At 42.5% G+C, this 6,217-nt stretch overlaps 1 long non-coding RNA gene across 1 annotated transcript; it reads left to right on the top strand.

The window, feature by feature from the left end:
• Positions 1 to 3,965: 3,965 nt before the first annotated feature.
• On the top strand, positions 3,966 to 5,873 carry LOC122088337. The gene is made up of 2 exons (XR_006143041.1): positions 3,966 to 4,470; positions 5,644 to 5,873. It is a non-coding gene; the product is annotated as an uncharacterized LOC122088337 (long non-coding RNA).
• Positions 5,874 to 6,217: the final 344 nt, after the last annotated feature.

Here is a 6,217-nt window from a genome sequence, read left to right as displayed (position 1 = left end):
TACTGCAACTCTTCAGCTGGATTTCTCCATAAGTCTTTCTCTTTCTTCTTTCAGTCATATTTTTAAAAATCACAAAAAGCCCCAAGAAGTTTCCCAATTTGCAAGAAGCCCCAAAAAGTTTCCTAATTTGCATAAAATCCCACAAGAATATCAAGTTCTCCAAATGACTCCTCCCTCAAGAACCAGATGAAGATCTTCAAGAACAAGATGATGAACTTTAAGAAAAACCTGAAGGTTCCAGAAACTCAAACCCATTCACTTCACTTAGAAAAGTTAGAATGAGGAATGGACAAGGAATGGGGACCATTTTATAGGAAAATTTTCATTTTCTCAAAAATAAAAATTTGAGATTCCAATCCGAAGGGGAAAATCAAAGTTTCTTATTACCAAATACCAAATTCTAAATTATTTTGGTGGTAGTTACAAATTATGTCACATGGGAAGTAAAAATTAAAAGGGAAAGTAGAAATTCATGTGGTAGGTGAAAATTATTCACATGAAAAATGAAAAGTGAAAATCAAAAGGAAGGTAGGTGGAAATTATATCACATGAAAAAGAGGAAAGTAACGGTAAAAAATTTATTGGTCAAAATTCAAGGTTAAAAGCAAAAAAGCAAAATCAATGGTAAAAAGCAAAAAGCAAGATCAATGGTAAAAGCAAAAGGCAAGATCAATGGTAAAAGCAAAGTCAATGATAAAGGTAAGATTCCAAATCAAGGGTAAAAAGCAAAAAGTAAGACCAATTAAATCAAAGAACCAAAAATCAAGAAAGTAAGGGAAAATCAAGAAAAGAAACAATTTCATTGACCCGACCCAAATGGCCCAATTGCATTTAATCGGCCCCAAGAGGCCCTTTCTCTTTGTATCAGCTCCTAGTGACTCGTTCTCATAGACCAAATCCCTGAACTGGCACATGTGAAGCCTAGCTAAGGAAAATCCAAGAATCAACTGTTTTTACTTGTTGCAAGATTGGAAGAGCAGCAAATTTCTCTCTTGTAACCATCAGTTCCAATAGTCCAGATTGGTTCGAAAGACCCAACCTGGAGACCAAATCATTGAATTGGTACATGTGAAGCCCAGCTAAGGAAAATCCAAGAATCAACTGTTTCTATTTGTTACAAGATTGGAAGAGCAACGAATTTCTCTCTTGTAGCCATTGGTCCCAGATAGTCGAGATTGGTTCGAAAGACCCAGCCTGGAGACCGAATACCTGAACTGGCACATGCGAAGCCCAGCTAAGGAAAATCCAAGAATCAAATGTTTTTACTTGCTGCAAGATTGGAAGAGTGGCGAATTTCTCTCTTATAACCATCGGTCCAAATAGTCTAGATTGGTTCGAAAGACCCAGCCTGGAGACCCAATCCCTGAACTGGCACATGTGAAGCCCAGCTAAGGAAAAGTCAAAGATCAAAGTACTAACATTTTTGTAGGATTAGAAGAGCAGCGAATTCCTTTCCTAAAATTAGCAGCCTAAGTAAGTCCTAAAACTCTAAAGAAGTTGAGAGATATTATCTGTTGCCTTTTTCAACTCTATTATAAATGAGGAAGATGACGGCAGTACATGCTCCGGGTGAAAAAATGGGATCGTTCTTTTCTTTGCCCTTTCGCTATTGGCACAGGCCTCAGCCAAAGAGGAGCATTCTGTAGACACCCAATTTTGTCACCCTCCTCTGGCTATAATGAAATGTGGATCTTGGATGCGACTTCGGCTTCCAATCAATAGAGATGATGATGAAAATATTTTCCTACCTGAAACCCTGGAAACCCCAGTGTGGGAGAGAAAATGGTCCAATTTTAACTTTCTATATACGAAGGAATCTAGTCAAGATGACCGTATAGATGGATAGTGCTCGAAAATACGATTTCGATGATATATGACACGTCAAAATCGGACCGTCAGATCTCCCATTGAAAAATTACATTTTCCCATACGTATGCAGGCCTGTTGGAAACCTGGGAAAGTCCCCTACCTACCCAAATACCCTAAATTCATCCCTTACTTGAAAACCCTAGAAACCCCCGCGTAGGAGAGAAGATGGTCCAATTTTGACTTCTTATAGACGAAGGAATCTGGTCAAGATGACCATACAGATAGATAGTGCTCGAAAATGCGATTCCGATGATATATAGCACGTCAAAATTAGACTGTCAGATCTCTTGTGATCATCATTGGAAAAATCTATGATCGCACGCGCACTGTGCGCACTGGCCAGCAGGCCAGCCTGTACTCATGCTACTGCCTAGCACATGCCTGTCAGCCCATGGCTACTGCCCATGCCTGCTGCACATGCCTACTGCCCATGGCTGCTGTGTAGCCTTGCTAGCCCATAGCTGCCAGCCCTGCTGTTGCCCTTGCAAGTACCCCCGCCTAGCCTAGCCCGCGCCCTTGCATGACCCTACCCGCAGCCTCACTGGCTGCAACCCATGTGCCTGCGGCTACTGTCAGCGCCTGTGCATGCTACTGCCTAGCCCGTGCGGTTGATGCCTTATGCCCAGCTAGCCTTGCCTGTTGCTTTGCTGGTGCCCATGCGTGTGCTGCCCTATGTGCCAAGTGCCGCACACCCATGCCCCTCCCCCTGCATACCTGCATGCCATGCACTACACACCTATGACATTGCCCACACACTTTGTATATATTGCCTGCCCTCCTATACTGGCCATGTCTCGTGCACTTCGGTGATCAATTGCTGGGATTGGTTTTCTACTGGCCCGATAAGTGAAGAAATTTCCTCTTCACCCACTTGAGACCATAAAACCCCACCTCACTCTATAGTAGTGAAACCCTCTCTCTCCTCATCCCCCCTCTTAATTTTTTTCAGGTCTTCGGAGCGATCTTTGTCAAGATCCAAAATCTTGTTCGGATCTTCAAAGTGTTCTTCGGGACTTTGAAGATCTTCAATCCAAGTTCTTAATCCAATCCAGTTTTTGCCAAAAGTAGTATATTCTTAGCCTCGCCCCTTTGAGTGTTCTTGAGCTTTACCAGAAATAGAAACCCCCCCTTTGAGGTTTCTCAGGCCTATAAAGAGATCTTTGTCAAGATCCGAAGTTTTGTTCGGATCTTCAAAGTGTTCTTTGGGGCTTTGGGGATCTTCAATCCATTTTTAGGTCAATCCATTTCTTTCCAAAAATAGTCATTCCTAGCGGAAGCCCTATTAAAGTGCCCCTGGAATCTTTCCAGAACTAGCCATCCCCAGTAAAAGCTTAGCTGGAGTGCCACCTTAGCCTAGCCCTCCCTGCCTATCCCCAGCAGAAGCTTTGTCAGAGGGCCACCTCAGTGTAGCCCTCCCCTCCCCTAGCCTATCCCCAATGGAAGCTCTGCCAGAGTGCCATCTCATCCTAAGTCTGAAAATAGCCTTCCCTAGCCAAAGCTCTGTTTGAATCCAAATCCAAATCTGGAAATAGCCTTCCCTAGCCGAAGCTTTGTCCGAAACCAAATCCAAAAGTAACCGTTCCTAGCTGGAACTTTGTCTGAATATCGCCACAGTCAACATCTCTCAAGAAAGGAAGTTGGAGGTCAAGACCATCTTCCCCTAAGCTAGGAGAATCCGAAAGACAGTTTGAACCGGTATTAATCAGGGGCCCACCCCTCTTGACCCAAAACAGGGGTTAAGTTCAGGTACAGTTTCTCAACCGAATTGTCATCATATAGACTTTATATAGACCTTGTTTTAATGTATATATGTGTGATAACTTAGCCATGCATGTGGAATAGTAATAATTGTGGAAAATATTCATTCTTAAGCATCTAGTAGGAAGACCGGTTGAACCGGGCAGATTGGGTGCCTGACACCTTCTCAACTCTGTAACCTGACACTTACCCTAAATCTCTCGACCAGACCAATTATCGGGCCCTTTTCTGGGTCCGCCCTCGGGTCCTAGGCCCATAATCCTAGGTGGCGACTCCAAACCCTTTTGTATGATCTTGATCCCCGTATTGGACCATCATCAAACTCCCGTCTCAAATGATGAATTTTTACACTCTTGTGAAATAGGCCCCCATGTATCTCCTAGCGGCGATACGATAATACGGGGCCCGTAGGGTAACCACGCATGACACACCCCTCCCTCACATGAAAGAGATGAAAGAGAGGAGAAGAGGACAGAATCGACTCCATAAGTCCAATTTTCGACCGCTAGCCTCACAGGTTGCTGCCCAGCCAACCTACCGGTTGGGTGTTTTTGAGTATGAATATCCCCTGTTTTGGATGAATTGTACCTTGCCCCTTGTGGGTTATGTTCCTTACCTTTTTACTTGAATTTGACCTTATGGGTAGGTGTATCTTGGGGACATTTTCAAGGCTTTAATTGGGGAAGCATATGGATTGTTTAGGGTGTATAGGTTCAGTATAGGGAGTTATACTGAATTATATATATAATGTAATGATACACCTATGGTATAGGAACCTAAATTACCGGCGAGGATATGTGGTGGCGGGAATTCAGCGGTAACGATTGGATTTTGGGTTTTGAGGTGAGTGGGTGTTTGACTTATTTTGCGGAGTATTTCTTTTATATTTTATTTATGCATGCTCATGTGTAATGTTGTGCTTACTCTGCTTTCGATATATTTTCAATAAAGTTATATATAAATTGCACATGTGGCATGTCTTATCGAGATTGCTGTGACCGTGGTTTTATACATGTGTAGTAATAGAGATGAGTGGTAATAATTGTAACATCGATGGTCGAGGGGGGATTCGGTATCGTGGGCTCAGAGGTCGGTAGTGATAACCACTGATGTATGACTGGATGCTATGGATTGTCATTGATGCATGTAGAATGCATATGGTTAGGATTCACAGACCCTGGTGTTACACCCCTTGCCAGTAGGGGGTTAGGTACTGGCTAATCCCAAAGGGTGGTATGTTATTGAGAGTACCATATCCGCAGTACAACGTACTGTACTCAAAGGTGGATGCAACATGGGTGACCGATGGGTTTTCCAGGACCACGGTTGTTGGGGTTACCTTTGGTGGTTTATGTAGAAACGTAACCCTAAAACGATGCAGAAGATAATGGAAAAACAGAACAAACAATGCACACAGATTTACGAGGTTCGACAAAGTTGCCTACATGCCTGGTGAGATGAGATCCTACTTCACTATCAATGGAGAATATGGTTACAGCGCTCGTCCCTCACACCTCTCAGTATTGCTTGCATTATAGAGAAATAAACCCCCACTACAAATATATAGTGAAAAAATCCTAATCCGAAAAGTACATAATTGCCCTCAAAAAATCCGAGCGGGGGGCTGCACCCCCTACACCTCCTGCTATACAAGGGGGCCTCCTTCCCCCCTTGCAACCAGTACTCCCTGGATTAAACTCTGACAGAATACAAGACATCGTACAACAACAGTTTACGGGGTGACTGATGTGTAGGATTTCAGGACCTGCAGACTTCTGCTTGCAGTGAGCTTGTATCCCTATAGCTCGATGTACTGGGGAGGGCATACCACCTACGTTGCGTATCACCTATACCAGATGATGGACCTAGTAATGGAAATATTAAAATAATAATAAATGGATTCATATGCATCATATATCGGTATGAAACTTGCATTGCATTATTTGTTGAGTGTGCTTGCATGCACACCCCGCACTGGGCTTATGAAACTCACCCCTTGTTGACTACTCTTTTTAGATGGTGGAACTGGTGCTGAGGCTGGATTGGACTTTGGCAGTGGTTGTGAGGTTTGTGTCGACGAGACACCGGGTTGATGATGGACTTCACTATTGTTACTCAATCATTTCTTTTGATATATATAATGATGATATATGTAAGATGTAATTATTATACATGTGGGTTGTTAACAAATGGATCGTGTATATTTGTAAATTTATCAATTTAGTATTCCACAAGTGATATTTGTATGATCTTATTAGTGTACTCTGATTTTATTTGTGATCTTGGTGGCATTTGTTAAATGAAAGTACTGCAACTGTGATCCTGGAGGGTTACGCTAACTGGGTTGAGAATCTAGTGCCGCATACCAGTGCTAGTTTGAGGCACAATGTGATAGAATGGCATCAGAGCGTGAATCTCTACCTTAATTCACAAATGCATATGATCATAGGATATATTGGTGATGATTAGGATTAAATTTAAAATTTTCAAGATAATTGCATAACTTTTAGTACACACCATAGGAGACTAGCCTAAGCGCAAAAGTTATTTACTGCCAATAATTCAGAAAGTATAACTCTTACACATAGTT

The sequence above is a fragment of the Macadamia integrifolia genome, chromosome 9 (assembly GCF_013358625.1).
Source record: "Macadamia integrifolia cultivar HAES 741 chromosome 9, SCU_Mint_v3, whole genome shotgun sequence".
NCBI lineage: Eukaryota > Viridiplantae > Streptophyta > Magnoliopsida > Proteales > Proteaceae > Macadamia > Macadamia integrifolia.
The sequence above is the reverse complement of the archived record's forward strand: the minus strand, read 5'-3'. Positions and strand labels throughout refer to the sequence as shown.